The sequence below is a fragment of the Rutidosis leptorrhynchoides genome, chromosome 1 (genome assembly GCF_046630445.1).
Source record: "Rutidosis leptorrhynchoides isolate AG116_Rl617_1_P2 chromosome 1, CSIRO_AGI_Rlap_v1, whole genome shotgun sequence".
NCBI lineage: Eukaryota > Viridiplantae > Streptophyta > Magnoliopsida > Asterales > Asteraceae > Rutidosis > Rutidosis leptorrhynchoides.
The window spans coordinates 641379307-641399710 of NC_092333.1; the positions used below are offsets into that span (position 1 = coordinate 641379307).

General features: G+C 36.1%; 1 pseudogene; it reads right to left on the reverse strand.

The window, feature by feature from the left end:
* Nucleotides 1-1449: 1449 nt before the first annotated feature.
* LOC139849355 (uncharacterized) lies at nucleotides 1450-19490 on the reverse strand (annotated as a pseudogene).
* Nucleotides 19491-20404: the final 914 nt, after the last annotated feature.

The window sequence follows — 20404 nt, forward strand, 5'->3', positions numbered from 1 at the left end:
ATGTAACAATATATAAGAACAAAGAGAGAAGAAATATTGATATTGATATTTCAAGAGAAATGGTACACCATTAAATGGCTACCATACATGCCTATTTATAGTATAAAATATTACTATGCAAGCTATACAAAGTTGACTAAAATTTATCATTTATATGACTTTTTGTACTCATATTATAACAAAATATATATTATTAAATTATCTATTTTGTCCTTCTTACGAATTAATCAACTTCTTTAACAAAATAAGTGATAGATGAAATTATGAATGAATGTTTTACTAACTTCCAAATATATAAATGGTAGAAATAGAGTTTCAGCAACATGTTAGTGTTATTTTGAGTAAGAAAATTTAATTTGGGACATATATAAATAGTATTGTGTATGTGTATTCTTCCTTTTATAGACCGGGGAATATAATTTTTAATTTTAATTATAACGATTGTTTTTATCTTTTTTTTTTTTTTTTTTGAACGGAAAAGCAACTTTTATTATTCCTCTAGGCAGCGACTAGAGGATAAAAACAAATAATGTACAACATATTACAACGGCTTCAAGAATCAATTGTTCCAGATAATATTATCTTTACCTCTATTAACGACCCAATAATAAGAAGATGATCTAATAATATCAAACATTTCGCCTTTTTTGAATTTTACATTCGATAAAACGATTCCATTTCAATATCTCCAAATTATCCATAAGCAGGCCGCCACAATAGAAGCAATCCGATTTTTAAGAGTTCTTCTACCAGCCCAATTAGTCCATGATTGATGCAGAAGCAGCATATATATGACCTTGATCAATGATAATAATGGTAAACCAACGACAGAATGTAAGAACACTGATCGCAAATTTGAAGAAACCAGCTTGTAGAAATGTCTCCTTTTTGCCGTTCAGATTTAAAATTTAAGAGACTTTGTTAAATAGAGTTCAAGAACATACATGATTCTGAAGCGTTAATTTGATGGTGTGATTCTACACGTCTTGTGGCTCAAGAGTGTCGACTTGTACAAACATACAAGTCCAGATGATTTATGTACTTTGAAACAATTAGTGATTGATGAATTGTCATGAACTTATAAATATCGGGTTTTGCATATATCCTACGCGGGATTTGGGTTTTAAATATAATCATAACATGATTGAATCAAATAAAAAGATGTAATATACCATTTAATTGCATCATTCAGAATGAGATCGAGATCGTGATTTGTAAGTACTGTAAACTCAGATAAAAGAATCATGAGCTCATAAGCCTAGCAAGTTGCATGTAATACACATTCTGAGTCAAACCTCATATGAGTCATAGTTTCACATGCGTTACAAAGTTAAATCATCAAGTGACAAACAACTACAAGTCCTTAAGGGTCAACCAAGTTAATTCTTACATTTGATCTAAAATTCTAACATGAATCACCACTTCTATCAAACTAGAGATCCATATACTCTAAACATGTCTAGCTGCTTTTATATAGTTATCAAAAGGGCTGGCCGGAGGCTCAAACCATTCGTTCCAGCACGAACTGGCTCATGTTCACCCATAATCTATATACAAAACAAGTCCGGGGACAACAAGTAGCGGTTATGAAAGCTACAACTTCAATGATCACAAACTAAGGTCACAACAAAAAAGAATTACCCTCATGAGATTTAAATTCTGATAACCAGGGGCACTCGTGTCTTTTAGTTTTGCATCGCCATTTGCATAAAAAAGCCTAGTGAAGAGCTTTTTCCTTGAATCTGTACCGAGTCCTTCACATTGGCCAGCCATCGCACTGAATGGAAGGCGATGCTCCAGCCACTTGACCAGCTGCTTCTATTGCCTACAACCCAAAATTGGAGCCATATTTTACAATCTTGACCAGGCAAAATAGGACGTAGAATATACAAAACATTCAATTTTCATGCAGGGAGTACGGAGACGCAATTCAAAACTTGTTTATGTTGGGTTTTGTTATTGGGTTTCCAAATATGAGTAAGTATTAACAAGCCCAAGCCCAACAAAATTAGGCCCATTGCTTGGTTGACTTGGTCAAGCATAGGAGGGCATCTTAAAACATCAAGTTGCAGCTGTTTTCATTATCAAAGAGTGAAGAGAGTTCAAGAAAAAGAGAGAAAAAAAATCCCAATTTCGTCACTTCTTACAGCAGTCCAGAAAACCTTCGATCCCTGGAGATCCGACCGTTGAATCTTCTTTATTTTTGGGCTGTGTCTTCCTGACATCAGTGCCAAGGTTTTCAACCGTTGAATTCGTCTAAAAAGGCCTGTAGGTCGAGTTATTGCTGCTGGAGCAGAGAGCAGTTTTTTGGGTGATTTATTCCTCTTTTGTCTTTATTTATTTCATATACTTGTTGATTGTTCTTGTTCAAGAGTATGATGATGTTGTATACCTCTAGTTGATCTAGAGAAGGATTATTGTATTGCTCTCCTTGTTGATGATAGTGGAATTTAAGTGGCTTACGAGTCCCGTGGTTTTTTACTCTCGATTTTGAGGGGTTTTCCACGTAAAAAGTCTCGCGTGTATGTGTGTGCTTGATTATTCGTTATTAGTTGATTTGCTACTGATTTGGGGACTTATTTGGGTTGGTTTTGATATAGCTTGTTTGTTAGTTTCCTCACGGGTTCATACGGGTCGGGAAATGCTTGTCAAACGGGTTTATTTCCGCTTTGTAGATTGCCCGTTGTGATTATTTTCCCATCAAATTGGTATCAGAGCTAGGTTATTTGATTTGACTTGTGTGAAAGATGGAAGCTAATACAAGTAAAATGATTAGTTTAAATGGTTCAAATTATCATGTTTGGAAAGGTAAAATGGAGGATCTTCTTTATGTGAAAGATTATTATTTGCCTGTTTTTTACTGAGGATAAACCTGAGGAAAAATCTGATGCTCAATGGAAAATTTTGCATAGACAAGTATGTGGGTATATTCGGCAGTGGGTTGATGATAATGTTGTGAATCATATTACTGGGGAGACTGATGCTAAAGCCTTATGGAAAAAGCTTGAGCAGTTATATGAACGAAAGACTGGGAATAACAAGTTGTTCTTAATTAAGCAGATGATGGCTTTGAAGTATCATGATGGGACTCCTATTATAGATCACCTAAATGCATATCAGGGTATTATAAATCAGCTTGCAGGTATGGGTATCAAGTTTGAGGATGAGATTCAGGGTCTCTGGTTACTTGGTACATTACCGGACTCTTGGGAGACTTTTAGGACATCTTTGTCCAACTCTGCACCGAATGGTACTATCACCATGGAATTGGCTAAGGGTAGTATTTTGAATGAAGAGATGAGAAGAAAGTCACAAGGTTCCTCTTCACAGTCAGATATCTTGGTCACAGAAACGCGGGGGAGAAGTCATAGTAGAGGTCAGGGTAAAAGAGGCAATCATCGTAGCAGCTCACGCAAAGGTAAATTTGCTAATGTTGAGTGTTATAATTGTCATGAAAAGGGGCACACAAAGTGGTATTGTCCAAAGTTAAAGAACGAGAAGAAAAAAGCATATGACAAGAATAAACAAAAGAAAAGTGATGGTGGTGATGATGATAAGGTTGAAGTTAACGCTATCACAGATGAGTTCTTTGTTTGTATTGATTATGATATGATCAATCTTACTCATGATGACACGAGTTGGATTGTTGATAGTGGTGCTACATGTCATGTTGCAATTTGTAGAGATCACTTCTCATCTTACACTCCAGGTGACTATGGATTTGCTAGGATGGGTAATGCCGGGTTATCAAAGATCGTTGGTATTGGAGATGTTTGTTTGAAATTTGACACGGGAATGGAGTTAGTTTTGCATAATGTAAAACATGTTCCGGATATGAGACTTAATGTTATTTCAACAGGCATTCTTGATAATGATGGTTATTATAACGGTTTTGGTAATGGTATTTGGAAACTAACTCTTGGTTCTATGATAGTGGGAAGAGGCAAGAAAGACTCAAGATTATACATCACGCGTCCGAAGATCATCCAGAACATTGTTAACGCAGTGGACAATGTTGATTCTACTGAGTTGTGGCATAAAAGACTTGGCCACATGAGTGAAAAGGGGATGTCTATCTTGTTCAAGAAGAATGTGTTGTCGGGTGTTAGTGGTATTGATTTGAGTAAGTGTTCTCACTGTTTGGCAGGGAAACAGACCAGAGTTGCGTTTAAGAGTCATTCTCCTTTTCGAATGGAGAACATACTTGATCTAGTTCATTCGGATGTTTGTGGGCCTATGAAGACTAGGACACTTGGTGGATGTTCCTACTTTGTTACATTCATCGATGATCATTCCAGGAAGGTGTGGGTTTATACCTTAAAGTCAAAGGATCAAGTATTTGAAAAGTTTAAGGAATTTCATACACTAGTTGAAAGGCAAACGGGGAAGAAACTCAAGTGTATTCGGACTGATAATGGCGGTGAATACATTGGCAGATTTGATGCTTATTGTAAGGAGAATGGTATTCGGCATCAAAAGACTCCACCAAAGACACCTCAGTTGAATGGCTTAGCAGAGAGGATGAACAGAACTTTGGTTGAGAGAGTTAGATGTTTGCTTTCACATGCAGGGTTGTCCGATTCCTTTTGGGGTGAGGCTTTAAATACGGCAGTTCATATTATTAATCTAACCCCTTGTGTTCCTTTGCGTTTTGATGTTCCTAACAGGGTTTGGAGCGGCAAAGATGTTTCTTACCGTCATTTACGAGTTTTTGGATGTAAAGCTTTTGTTCATGTTCCCAAAGATGAGAGGTCAAAGCTTGATATGAAGACTAAGCCATGTGTATTCCTCGGCTATGGTGAAGATGATTTTGGGTACAGGTTATATGATCCAGTTCAGAAGAAACTCGTACGAAGCCGAGATGTTGTATTTACAGAAGATCAGATGTTAAAAGATGTTGATAAGGCAGATTCAGTTCCTCAACCTAGTGCTGATCTTGTTGATTTGGATCCAGTTACTCCACAACATGTTGGAGATGATGTTCATAATGATGAACATGGTACTGATGATGATTATGCTCCGGAGCAGGTAGAGATTCCAGTACCAGATGTGCCCCCATTTGTCCCACTTAGGCGGTCTACCCGAGACCGTCATCCTTCTGTTAGATATTCTGCTGATGAGTATGTATTAGTTACTGATGGGGGAGAGCCAGAATGTTATTCAGAAGCAATGAAAGATGAGCATAAGAAAGAGTGGGGTGAAGCTATGCAAGATGAGATGAATTCCTTGCATGAGAACAATACTTATGAGCTGGTGAAGTTACCTAAAGGCAAGAGAGCTTTGAGAAACAAATGGGTATTCAAAGTGAAGACAGATGAGCTTACTTCACAACCAAGGTACAAAGCTAGGTTAGTCGTTAAAGGATTCAGCCAGAAAAAGGGTATTGATTTTGATGAGATTTTCTCACCGGTTGTGAAGATGGGATCTATTCGAGTGGTTCTTGGATTAGCTGCTAGTCTTGATCTTGAGGTTGAACAGATGGATGTCAAGACTGCTTTTCTTCACGGTGATTTGGATAAGGAAATCTACATGATGCAACCTGAAGGTTTTCGGGTTAAGGGTAAAGAAAATTATGTTTGTAGACTTCAGAAAAGTTTATATGGGTTGAAGCAAGTACCGAGACAGTGGTATACGAAGTTTGAGTCGGTTATAGGAAAGCAAGGCTACCGAAAGACAACTTCAGATTATTGTGTTTTCTTTCAGAGGTTTGGTGATGATGATTTCATCATATTGTTGTTATACGTTGATGATATGTTAATTGTTGGTAAAAATATTAAAAGAATTGCGCAGTTGAAGCGAGAATTGAGTAAGTCTTTTGCTATGAAAGACTTGGGGCCAGCAAAACAGATTCTTGGCATTCGGATTTCTAGAGATAGAGGTGCTAAGACGTTACATATATCACAAGAGCAATACATTGAAAAGGTGCTAAGTAGATTCAACATGAAGAATGCTAAAGTTGTTAGTTCCCCTCTTACAAACAACTTTAAGCTAACAGAAAGAGATTGTCCTACTTCAAAGGAGGATGTTGAGGAGATGGATATAGTTCCATATGCGTCAGCAGTTGGTAGCTTGATGTATGCTATAGTGTGTACTAGGCCAGATATAGCTCATGCGGTAAGTGTTGTTAGTCGGTTTATGTCAAATCCGGGTAAGAAGCATTGGGAAGCGGTTAAATGGATTATGAGATACTTACGAGGTACTTCAAAGTTAGGTATCACATTCGGAAATGGAGAGCCGGTGCTTGTTGGTTATACAGACTCAGATATGGCAGGAAACAAAGATAACATGAAATCCACTTCTGGATATTTGATGACTTTCGCAGGGGGAGCAGTTTCATGGCAATCAAGGTTACAAAAGTGTGTTGCATTGTCTACAACCGAGGCTGAGTATATGGCAGCAACAGAAGCGTGCAAAGAACTATTGTGGATGAAAAGGTTTCTACAAGACCTTGGGTTTAAGCAATCACGATATGTGGTTCTTTGTGATAATGAGAGTGCGATTCATTTGGCTAGAAATTCTATGTATCATAAGCGGACAAAACATATAGATGTGCGGTATCATTGGATTAGAGAACGTCTTGAAGATGGTTCGTTTGAACTTGATAAAGTTCACACCGATGATAATGGTTCCGACATGTTCACAAAGGCTTTAGCAAGTGAGAAGCTCAAGGTATGTTGCTCGATCGCTGGGATGGCGATTCCTTCCTTATAATTGGAAAGGGGGAGATTTGTTGGGTTTTGTTATTGGGTTTCCAAATATGAGTAAGTATTAACAAGCCCAAGCCCAAAAAAATTAGGCCCATTGCTTGGTTGACTTGGTCAAGCATAGGAGGGCATCTTAAAACATCAAGTTGCAGCTGTTTTCATTATCAAAGAGTGAAGAGAGTTCAAGAAAAAGAGAGAAAAAAAATCCCAATTTCGTCACTTCTTACAGCAGTCCAGAAAACCTTCGATCCCCGGAAATCCGACCGTTGAATCTTCTTCATTTTTGGGCTGTGTCTTCCTGACATCAGTGCCAAGGTTTTCAACCGTTGAATTCATCTAAAAAGGCCTGTAGGTCGAGTTATTGCTGCTGGAGCAGAGAGCAGTTTTTTGGGTGATTTATTCCTCTTTTGTCTTTATTTATTTCATATACTTGTTGATTGTTCTTGTTCAAGAGTATGATGATGTTGTATACCTCTAGTTGATCTAGAGAAGGATTATTGTATTGCTCTCCTTGTTGATGATAGTGGAATTTAAGTGGCTTACGAGTCCCGTGGTTTTTTACTCTCGATTTTGAGGGGTTTTCCACGTAAAAAGTCTCGCGTGTATTGTGTGTGCTTGATTATTCGTTATTAGTTGATTTGCTACTGATTTGGGGACTGATTTGGGTTGGTTTTGATATAGCTTGTTTGTTAGTTTCCTCACGGGTTCATACGGGTCGGGAAATGCTTGTCAAACGGGTTTGTTTCCGCTTTGTAGATTGCCCGTTGTGATTATTTTCCCATCAGTTTATGGGCGCTTAAGATGGAAGCGATTGTAGTTCATCGGCAATTGGAAGAGGCAATATGTCCGCATAGGCTTTCGCGGCTTTCGATGATATGATGACACGGTTGGCCGGGGAGAGCGCACCGGGTGATCGTTCCGCTAACGTGTTATCTTACAAGATTGATAATCGGTCCGGAAAAAACTCATTGAAAGAGACGGTCATTGGAAAATTGAAAAGGGCGGGTCCACGAGGTTGATTGTTATGGTCCGTCTTGTGTTTCTTCAGTTGGTTTCATCGGTTGTATATTTCATCTATGTTTCGGTTTTTGTTTGGTTAATATGTTTGTAAAATTTGTTCGCGATGTTAGGGGACTCGCTTTTAGATAGTTTTTTGTTTAGTTGGTTACTTTCTAGACGCGAGCCTTCCTGTTTTCCCCGAATCCTTTTGTTTTCCCTGTCGAGGGAGTTTTCCTTTTGGAAAACGACCTTTTTTCTATACGAGTATTCGTTCTTTCGCCCAAAAAAAAAAAAAAAATTGAGAGAAAAGAAATGAGAAAAAAAAAAGTATAAAAATGAATAATTTGATCCATCTGTCCAGCCAATGTCATTTAGGTAGTACACAAACTTCAACTATCGAATTTTAAAGTGAAACAGGATTGTTGCAATCTTTAAAGGATAAATTGATGAACATGTGATTAATGGAATTACCGATTCAAGAAGTTGCCGAACGCAAATAGCATGAGACATGGAGCCTGATGTTGGAGATTTATTTACAAAGCGGGATAGATCCGAAACAGATTATTCACTGCTCGCATCATCTTCACCTAATGAATTGGCAGGCTAATCCTATAAATTAACAGCAGCTAAGTAAATCCCGAAAAGGAAAAAAAAAATTAGACATGTGACACAATGCAAAACGTTACCATCTCAAAAGAAATAGATTCTTTCGAATGAGCAACTCTATGAGAGTGATACAAATTAAGCATCAATTCTGGACCAAACATTGCATCATCTGTCATGAATGTTTTAAATAACTGTATACGTGTAGGATCGTGTAAACAGGATTAAGCGATCTAATCTTCAATATCGAGTGCGGAAAAACTCGATATTGGGTTTTATACTCAAATCATACAATATTACTTTGATCTTAATGTAATAATCGACTTTAAGGTAATAAAGATCGACCAAAACGAATACTAGAAGACCAGGGAATCGATTTGGACCTTTAGGATAGGTTAGGATACGTAACCCTGACAATGAACCCGAAATTCCCATTATATACACACAGCACGTGCAACCGTGCGGTTGCCCAATGTACCCGTACGGATGCATTCATGCATCCGTGCGGTTGCATTCCAATAGTGAAAGTTTAACGTTAAAGCATTTCAACTTGATCGTAATGAACTCGGGGACTATAATGCACCAACAATACTGCTTCCATCTTACGAGAGTAGACAAAAGAAAAAAAAATATTTATTGATCTTAAATTCATTAAAATAAGAAGTTAATTTGAGTTCGATCTGTAACAGGTCCAATGCTTATGAAACAAATATATAAACAATAGATGCCTAAAGCTTTGTAAATAAAAGAAATTAAGATTGTTATAATAATAAATAACTAGAAAAAAATTCGACCGCGCGTTGCTGCGATTGTATTCAACGCGCGGTCGAATTTGGATATACGTTATTTGGTACATAATATATCTAGTAGGTTTGGTTGTTTGTTGGACATGTATGTATATGTATGAAATACAGCCCGAAATATTTAGTATTTTTTAACGATGTCCGTTTCGCGTATAGTTAGTCTCGTTGTGTTCGTAAAATTATTTCGAGTTGAACGGTGGTCTCGGAAAAATTTAACTCGCACCGAGCGAGAATATATGGCCCGCTATTTAGTGTTTTTTTAACGATGTTCGTTTCGCGTATAGTTAGTCGCGTTGTGTTCATCAGATTTTTTCGAGTTGAACGGTGGTCTCGGAAAAATTTAACTCTCACCGAGCGAGAAGATAGGGCCCGTTAAAATTTGGGGTGGAGTTAGTTGCTTTTATTTTAATAAAATTATATAATTACGCTTTCAACCCCTGAAAAAATGTAAACTCGGTGGGTCTTTCTGAAAAGTAAGGCAAAGTTGAGGGGCCGGTTGTAGTGTGAACGCATACTCAAAACGACAAGTGGATTTAACTGAAAAGACGATTCTGTCCATGTTTTTTAGTATATAGGGATAAAATAATAATAATAATAATAATAATAATAATAATAAATAATGTTTTTAAAAGTCACAGCAGACTAATTATTTATTCTTTTTGTTACAATAGCTACTTCAGTTAGAAGCAACCAAAACCAATTACCCAACGCATCCACAGTGTTGCATAATTCGGAATTGCTCGACGAGTACTCGCTTTTTGCAACTCGGTCAAACTTGGTCAAACTCGACTAAAACTCGGAATTTTACTCGGAAAATCAGTCGGGATAACTCAGAAATTTAGTCAAAAGGTCAAAGTCAAACTTGGTTAACATCCGAGTACTCCCCAAGTTTCCAAGTACTCTGATATCGGCTAAAAAGTCACGTTTTCACCCCGGCATTAAAGCCCAAAAACAATAAAGTTTCAAGCTTTATCGCCAAAATACCCGCTTCATCGGTTGAAATTGAAGATCAGTTGATTACTAAGACGGTGCAAAAAGAATCAAGAGAATCGGAGCTAAAACGAAGATTCTAGAGCGAAAACGGTGAAAGACAAGAAACCAAGCTACGATCAAGGAAATCAAGTTACGACCCAGTGAAATCAGCAAGCCAAACGGCCTGCCAAACGGCCTGCCAAACGGCTTGCCATAATGAAAAACGGCTTGCCAAACGGCCCAAGCAAACGGGCATAAAAAACGGGCCACCATTGCAAACGGGCCCTGCAAACGGCTTGCCGAACGGCCTGCCCGCCGTTTGCAGGCAAAACCAACTTCTATTTAAAGGCTTTTTGTCATCCATTTTTACACACACTTCAATTCACTTCTTTCTCTCTCTTTCTACAATATTAGTCATACTTTCAAGGTTTTCGACTCCGTACGGGAAACCTAGTACCCGGAGAAGAACGCCGAAGATTGTATTAAGAGCGGTCTGGAGTTTGAAGTTGTCACTTTTGTATTCAGAACTCGTTTAATCTACTGGAACTTCTATCCTTTGTCTTTATATAATGTTTTCTATTATTGTGCTTTGTGATGTTGTTGCCATGATTAGCGAGTAGTTATCTTTAGTTTATGCTATGATGCAGTCAGTTATAATGCCGAAATAATATTATGGCTTGTGTATGTTGTCAAGATGCTTTCCGATTATGCTTTAAACTCAATCGTTTTTCCAACTAATAGAACGTAGTTATCGGCTCTGTTATTGGGAAGTCGCGAACCCTGATTCAGATTACACTATCTGTGTCACCCCTTGGTAATAGAAGTCTATCGGATACAACGTAAGTTTGACTAAGGCACACCGGTTGTAGTAAGTCCACCGAGCCTTGGACTCCGACTGAGGACTCTTTCGTAGTGAAACATCTAACTAGACCCATAGTACATTGTCGGTCCTAGACCATGCTAGTGTAGTCACCAAGCATATAAACTTCGTACGTACACGCTGAAGCACAACGGTTGTTGTAAGCTGTACCTTTGCTAAGTAAGGTCATGGAACCCGGTCAGTGCTGATTAGTACACTTCACTATAACGAGGTCTCAAGCATTGCACCCCGCTTGAGGGATTCTTAGTTAATTAAGGAACCGTTTGTTTAAACACATAAAGGATTGGACCGTTAGGATAACCGAACGTGTTCATGGAAGTCAAACCCGGCTTGGCCATGGTGTTCTTTATGGTTGAACTCTTTTAAAGGCATAACTATCTTTTAAACCTAATCATTAACGAAAGCATCGAAACACATCACGTCTCTCGGATATGGCAAACCCTGTATTCTATTATCCTTAAGAAAGTTTAGACCTTTGTGGAATGTTAATATGTCACCCAACCGAGTCGCTCAATTGGATGAGCCGTCTGAACGTGTATGCCTGTAGTCAGACTGCACGGGCGTCGGGGGTAAGGGACGTTGTCTATTCAGAATCTTCAAGCCTAACGCATTACCCAGTGACATGTCTTATGACAGGGGCGTTTAGGACCAGTGTAATGAATACAAGGTCACTACCTATTCATGAGCCAGCATTCCACAATCTCGGCAAAGTAACTGATGAAATCATAGTGTGCGTTTGTTTTAACCTTATCTGAATTACAAATTTTATCGCAGTTACTTTACTTTGTCTTATAAATTAGAAAACCCAAAATTAGGTAACAAACCACTACTCCTTCACTTTAGGATTATCTTAAACAGGTTCGATTCTACTGATATCTTAAAAATACAACCCTAGGTCATACTTCCCTTACTCATAATAAGGAGTATTACGATTTAAGCCCCGCTAAATATAAATTTAAAACTATTGTTCTCTCTTGATAAGCCGTTTCTGACGCCTTGCAACCTGACGACACCGCATAAATAAAATCGTCCATTTCGGCTATATCATACTGACATACTCCCTATAAAGTCCTGACCCGAGTAATCCCGAGGAGCGACTTTTGCAACCTTACGCACCCATTTTGCCATTTCTAGAGAAAGACCATAAACCAATAAACAAGAGAAACGATTCATCAGAATTGTACCTTGAACACTAGATAACTTCTCAACTAAAATATCAATAATTTTCTCATATGATTTAGAAGGTTCCTTGGTAACACTTGCAACTTAGCAAGTAACGCATTAGCCGCCTGATTATCACGGTCATCAACGAAAACAGTTATCAGAATAAATTGTATTTCCCATAAATGTTACTATTTGGTTAAAGAGTTTTTTTTTTTTTTTTTTTTTTTTTTTGTTAACGGTGGAACCCCAACTACGAAGCAGGCACATTGGCCCCAACGCAGCGAGTAAACCACCGGGTAAACCGCAAGCCGACCCTCACGGTTACCAGGAAAAGCAACCTCAGGTGAGCTCCCTTTTTGATCGAGATGGCAGTGCCAAGAATCGAACCCGGGTGGCTCCCTTCACTGGAAGTGTGTCGGTGGCCATATAGCCTGGATGGTTATTTGGTTACAGAGTTAGCATACATCAGGCTTAAACACTGGTTTAAGTAAATCAATAATATCTGGAATTTGATACATCTTGGCAGCAAACACCAGCATTGCTGCTGACAACGTACGAAGCGATCTTCAGTGCGCCGCGAACAGCATGCCTTACATAATTTCTCCCAACAATTTACTATTCCACAAATTCGAATGTCCCAAAATGCAGTTTCACATCACAAATTCGAATGTCCCAAAATGCAGTTTCACATACCATTGCTATTGCTATTATCCAATGATATCTTCAAAAGTGAGAAGTTGGAAGATACTAACTACAAGATTGTCGTTAGGATTCTGCAATAATATACATCGAAAATGTCAACGGTAAGTTAAAGTAAGATATGACATTATATAACTATAAAAAGAAAATAAAAGATGCATGTCATATTCTCACCCTAGGCATTGAAATGAGTGTTAGGCATAAATAATAAGCTAAAGCTTCAATATTTGAAAGATCGTTATCAGGAAGATTCAATTGAGTTATTTGATCCTGAATAAACTTCATTACAGATGGTTCCTGTCACAATCATAAAACATAAAATATATATTATACACAAAAAATAAGATAAAGATTCTCATCTTGTGCCACTTCAGATTGTTGCAGCTTTCAAGGGACGGAACACGTATTATACAGTACTAGTTTACTTGATAAAAAGATCACATCATCGGAGATGGAAATCGACCATTTACATAAGATTGGGTAAAATTTAGGTTACATTCAACATCTAACGCGTCAAAAAAAGTAAAATAAAATATAACTTCAAGAGGAAATGAGTAAGATGTGTAGAAAATTTTAAACAGACGAGGAGACACCAAAGCGCATTTTCAAGGCACAAAACCTTGCGGGCATATTATTCAATAAACATCAAATAATTCAATATTAGAGAAACAAGAATTTTGTATTAATATATCCCACACTTATTATCACTTACAACAATTAAGTTTGGACATGTAAACAGTCAACCCGGACCACTTCGGTCTGTAACAATAAGATCGGACATTATGACTCGACCCCCTATCCAACCGGCCCAAACCACCTATTCGTAACCTCTACAAATACGCAAAACGTGACGACAGCCTGACAGGTGCTTACTGCATTAAAAGGTGCTATTTCTCCAGCAGTAGAACTTAATTTCAAAAAGTTTGAAGATTTCTTCAAGCCCCACGCATGTTTCTTTTCTGCCTCGGTGTTTTCTTTTTCTGAGAAACCATCCTGAATACAGATTTATCTTTTTCCGACTGTTGTTCCATCTTTTTCTGTGGAATGATTACAGCTGAAACTAAGTTTTTTGTAAGAAAGCTATTATCGAAGTCATGGAAGCTTCATAGATAGGTGAAGATGATAGCCGATGGTATGTGTATTTTAGGTTTTAAAAAGTATTCTAATCTCTTAACTTTTTTTTTTATATATTTTAAATAGGTTTTTCCAGAAGCTAAGATTAATTTGAGGTTATATATATTGGAAGTTTTTTCTCTCCCAAACAGATATGCAGTATAGATTCGTTTTTAATTCAGTTAAATAATGATTTGGTTATATTTTCTTTAAGTGAAAATGTATATTTATTTATTTTGCAGTCAACTTCAAACATAGACTTGATGTTGCAATCACAAACCTAAGAAAAGGGGAATATCCTTCAAGATTGCCTGAAGATAAAAAAAATGGAGAGAACAGTCGGAAACGACACCAAAGATAGTTTTGGAAATTAGCAAGCAAGGTATAACATAACTGTTCCTGGCTAATTTCCAAAACCTTCTTTGGTGTCATTTCCGACTTTTCTATCCATTTTTTTCATTTTCAGGCAGTTCCAAAGGATATTCCCTTTTTCTCAAATTAATGATTACAACAACAAATCCATTTTTGAAGCTGACTGTAAAATAAATACATATTCATTATCACTAAGAGAGTATATATAACCAAATCATTATTTAACTAAAATAAAAATGAATCGATACTTCATATCTGTTTGGGAGAGCAAAAAACTTCAAATATATATAACCTCAATTTAATCTTAGCTTCAGAAAAACCTATTCAAAATATAAGAAAAAAAATTAAGAGATTAAAATATTTTTTTAAACCTAAAATACTAATCTTAAATTGAAATACACATATCATCGGCTATCATCTTCACCCATCTATGAATTTTTCAGGACCTCAATAATAGCTTTCTTACAAAAAAAACTTAGCTTCAGTTGTAATCATTCCAGGGAAAAACCTTGATATTGCTACCAACCACAAGGTGTGGTGGACAACCAGCATTGAAAAAGCTGGAGTCATCTCAACCAATAGTGGGCTGTTGCGGTATAGCTCTCTTTAGCAAGTTCCATATATGGAACACTGAATAATTCCAAGATTTAGCTAGCATTCTTACAGCAAGGTTGTTGGCGCCTTACCTAGGTTGAATATAAATTTGAGCCTATATTTTTGGTCTTTCAGTCTCTTCTCTGTACCATATGCAAAGAAACAACTTAAAAATAACAGATTCGCATGTTTTATCGAGGTACGAAATTTTCATAAAAGGGAAGAAAAAAGATAACCTAGTCAAAAGGGAAAGAGTTGGTGCCTTACCTAGGTTGAATGTAAATTTGAGCCTATATTTTTGGTGTTTCGGTCTATTCTCTGTACCATATGCAAAGAAACAACTTAAAAAAAACAGATTCACATGTTTTATCGAAGTACGGAATTTTCATAAAAGGGAAGAAAAAAGATAACCTAGTCAAAAGGGAAAGATCTTTCTTTTTTGTGCGTCATTTTATGGTCACGTAGCTAGAATCAACTTCATTTATAGCCCTCCGTCCTTCACAGCTAACCACTTCATCAACCCAATTATAATGTGCTTCTCCTCGCTCATTGTCTTGTTCGCGGGTCGTCTTGGACTCGTAGTTACTCAAAGTGATATTTACAATCTGCATTGTTGGAGTTCACACGAAGCAATTTTAATATAGTCACAAATGTACTTTATTATATTTGCAACAAAAATTATACCAAAATCAAATAAGTGGTGGAAATTGGCAAACGTCGTTGAATTCATCAAACATATGTGAGAACTTAAATCTGCATTTTTTAATGTGTTATCTAAAGACAAAGAAAAGGACATTGTTTTCCAAACTTAACAAAAAAAAAAAAAATTAAAAATAAAAAAAAATTAAAAAAAAAAAAAAATGGGTTGTAAAACTGAATCACATATGAACCATTTGTTAATCATGTACAATGGCTGAAAGGCATTGCATGCTTGCTACCCTTAATCGCTTTTTTCATCATCTCCTTCAGGTTTACGGGCGAGCATACAAACCTTTGGAACTAAATTTTCAAGATTGTGCGTGTAAGTTGCATCCACCTGCGGAGAACCATGTCTAACGTTACATAGCATATGAAAGTACCACCTTTTTTTATAGCCGTGGTTCCGAAAATTTTTCCGACTAATCCACGGGATATCATACCATCTTGTTTTTTAAAAAACAATATAGAAAAAATCACTTGACTATAGATGAATCTTGTAAGGGTTTGATCCAAGCTGCAGGTCGTTTCTCGCCCTTAGCTTGCGGGGGAATATTAAACAATCATTTATATAAGGCTAGATTCTAGTTATAGTTCAGGGATGGTTTATGTAATAATACCTTCTATAAATAGAAGGCACAATGTACTGATATAATACACATAGAACTTATAGTTCAATATACATCTTCTTCATATATATATATATATATATATATATATATATATATATATATATATATATATATGGTCATAATCAAGAGGGAAACACTTTTTTTGGGGAAAATAAATTTTTTTCGTTTTTTTCGAAAAAAAATTTGAGACATCAAGTTTAGGTGAAAATATGAACATTTAAAAAAGACACTTTGTGAAGAATGTTATTATTTAGACGGGAAAACGATCGAAGAAAAATAATTAATGACATTCATCATGCGTAATGTTATTCCTAATAATATTTTTGGAACGTTGTTTTCTTTCATCTTATATGAATTTTTTTTCAAAATTTAGCCCGATTTAGAGTTTGGGGTTTAGGGTTTAATGTTTTGGGTTTAGTCCCAAAACCCTAAACCTAAACTCTAAACCGTTCGTGTTAAAAATTCAATCTAAACCCTAATTTCTAAACCCTAAACCCTAATTGCTATACCCTAATAGCTAAACCCTAATTTTTGAACCCTAATTACTAAACCCTAAAAAAAAAAAACTCAGAAGCATAATATTACTCATGATGCATGTTTTCATTTTTTTCTTCGAGCGTTTTCCCGCCAAAATAATAACATTCATCACAGTGTCTTTTTTAAATGTTCATATTTTCATGTGATCTTGATGCTTGATTAAATCTCTCTCTCTCTCTCTCTCTCTCTATATATATATATATATATATATATATATATATATATATATATATATATATATATATAGTGGTAGGATCAAGAGGGAAGTAACCAAGCGGGGGGAAGCAAAAACTGTTTTTTTTTTCTTTTCGTTTTTTGAAAAAACTTTGTTCACGAACATTATAGATGAGATGAAAATATGAACATTTAGTAGAGACACTTTGTGATAAATGTTTTTATTTTGGCGGGAAAACGCTCGAAGAAGTAATATATAACAATTATCGTGTTTTTCGAGCGTATATTGAAGTTTTAGCTATTGGGGTTTAGATATTAGGGTTTATAGGGTTTAGATATTAGGGTTTAGAAATTTAGGGTTTAGAAATTTAGGGTTTAGGGTTTAGATTTAGGGTTTAGATTTAGGATTTAGATTGAGTTTTTAACACTAACGGTTTAGAGTTTAGGGTTTAAGGTTTAGGGTTTAGGGTTTAGGGTTTGGTGTTTGGTGTTTTGGGTTTATGGAATACACCCAAAACATCAAACCCTAAACCCTAAACTCTAAATCGGGCTAAATTTTACTTCACAAAACATGGAAAAAAACGTTCATATTCTTCACGAACAATATTATCTTGAATGTTATTTTTTTCAATCGTTTTCCCGCCTAAATAATAACATTCATCACGAAGTGTCTCTTCTAAATGTTCATATTTTCGTGTGATCTTGATGCCAGAAAAATAAAAAATTCCAAAAAAAACGGGGAAAAAAAAAAAATTTGCTTCCCCCGATTGGTTACTTCCCCATTGATCCTGCCCCTATATATATATATATATATATATATATATATATATATATATATATATATATATAAACATAACTGTATATTATCTAGTTATGATATGGATCTTCAAGAAAACAAAAGAAAAAAGAAATAGGACTTGAAGAAAAAAGAATTAAGTACAACCGTTTTGTACTCTCCAAATAATTAAGAAAAGAAAACAAAAGTAGAAAAGTGTAAAATTTGATCCATTTGTCCAACCAATGTCATGTAGGTAGTACAGTAACTTCCACAATCAAGAATTTACCGATTCAAGAATGAACAGGTGATTAGAGGAGTTACCGATTCAAGAAGTTGTCTTTGCTAATAGCATGGGACATGGAGCCTGGTGTTGGAGATATAGTTACAAAGCGGGATAGATCCAAAACAGATTATTCACTGCTTGCATCATCCTCAAGTAATGAATTGGCAGGGTAATCCGTCTCAAAAGAAACAGATTCTTTCGAATGAGCAAAACTCTATGAGAGTGATTCAAATTAAGCATAGATTCTGGACCAAACATTGCACCATCTGGCATGAATGTTTCAAATAACTCTATACGCACTTCTTCTGCTTCCATCTTATGACAGTAAACAAAACACACATAAATTTTCAAGATTGTGCGTGTAAGTTGCATCCACCTGCAGAGAACCATGTCTAACGTTACGTAGCACAGGGGGGTTTTTATGAAGGGGCCCCCCCGGGGGGGGGGGGGGGGGGGGGGGGGCAACTTCTTCCATTCGATTTTGAAATTTTAGTGGAAAAATTTTGGATTTTTCGATTTTGCCCCAAATTCTCCAAATTTTGCCCCCAAACCTTCAAATTTTGCCAAAAAACCTCTAAATCTTGCCTAAAAACCTCCATTTTTTGCCCCCAAAACTTCATTTTCTGCCCCAAAACCTCCATTTTTTGCCCAAAAAAATTGCTACGGTTTCGAACTTTGGCCGACTGATCCACGGGATATCTTACCATATAATTATTACAAAAATTATAGAAAAAATCACCTGACTATAGATGAATCTTGTAAGGGTTTGACAACCAATTATCTTATCTGTATCTCCTTTGGAATCTTGTAAAAGTTCAGTAGAAACATTCAGCAAGTTAACGGCAGAATAGACCCTAAAAATTAGGTTAGAAGAAAATGGCATTATTTCAACTACAAATAAGATGCATAGATTCTATTAACACTTTCAATACAAGTTATTTGAATTAAAAAAAAAAAAAACTTGCATTTGCTCTTTTACACATGCAGATCAACTTACCACTTCGGTGACAACACTGACCAGTTGAACATGACCTAACTGCAACTCCATTAATAACGTTCCTCAAGATACTTTGCAATCTACACACACCAAAATTTCAATAATTTTACTAACACGAGTTATTGCATGTCAATAAATCAAAACAAAAGGAAAAAGATCACTCACTTTCGGACTAAGTAAAGGATTTTTAGCAGCATATTCACACAATTTTGCAATTATCCGATCGTTCACAGAACCTCCCTGCACCAAAAGTATAACTTCATTTTCAAATAATATTAAAATGACTTCATTCATGATTCATGACACAGAAACTGAACAAGAATGTAATTCATTATATAATGAAAAAAAGTACTAACAGGCGATTTAGGAAAATTTTCAGCTAGTAATTTCTTGTATCTCTTCACAGGTTGCCTTGAACGTGAGCTCAGGCAGGACAGCAAACACACATGTTTACACATGATGGAAATAACATTCTTGAAATTACACCCATTTTCCTCTGCTAATTTCATCACATTTAAGTCAAAATCAGATCAATTAGCACTTATCAGAACCCTAATTACAGACTCACATCCTTAAAAACCCTACATGAACACATACTGCTATAATTACATACAACAACAACATAAACCCAAAATGTAGAAGAAAAAATAAAGTATAAAAATTGCTTCTCAAAATACAATCATGAAAAAATAAAGATATAAACAGGCTATGACCTAGATTTCATAAACCCGGTAAAATTAGCGTAATCTTTACAAAAACAAGCAGAATCAACACTTTTGAAGCAAACCCAGAGTAATAGTTAGTACAAGAAGAAAAAAATAAGTAAGAGAGCTGTTACCTTGACCCAAAATAATAACGGATCTGGGTATGTGAAATTGGGGTTTTTAGAGAATGTTGTTTGAATGTGTTGAACTTTGGAAGACTAGTGTTTTGTGAAGTAATGAAGGGTACGGTGATCACGTGGCCCATGTGATCACGTGGATGAAGTAAGAGTACGGTGATCACGCGGGTGACAGTGGGAAGAAGAGAGTAAAACAGGAGAGAAATGCAGCTTTTGTCAGAGAACTCCCAACAGATTCGTGTTCCACTCGTTTTCACATCGCCAATCAAAACACGCCGATAGTGGGGGGCTGTCTTCACCTCGCCAATCCAAGCTAGTTATGGTTTTCGTGGATATTTAGCATAATTCAAGACGAAGAAGTGTAGGCTCTTTAAAATTTTTTTTATATATTTTTATTAGGTTTTGAACCCGTGTGTTGCACGGTTGTTAAAGAGAACAATTTATAAATTAGTTGACAATTTTTTAGTGTTGTTAAACATCAGTTACAATTATGCAAACATGCTCCATGTGTATTTGTTTCATTTGTAACTCAAGTATAACTTTAAAGACAAAATAAACGAAAG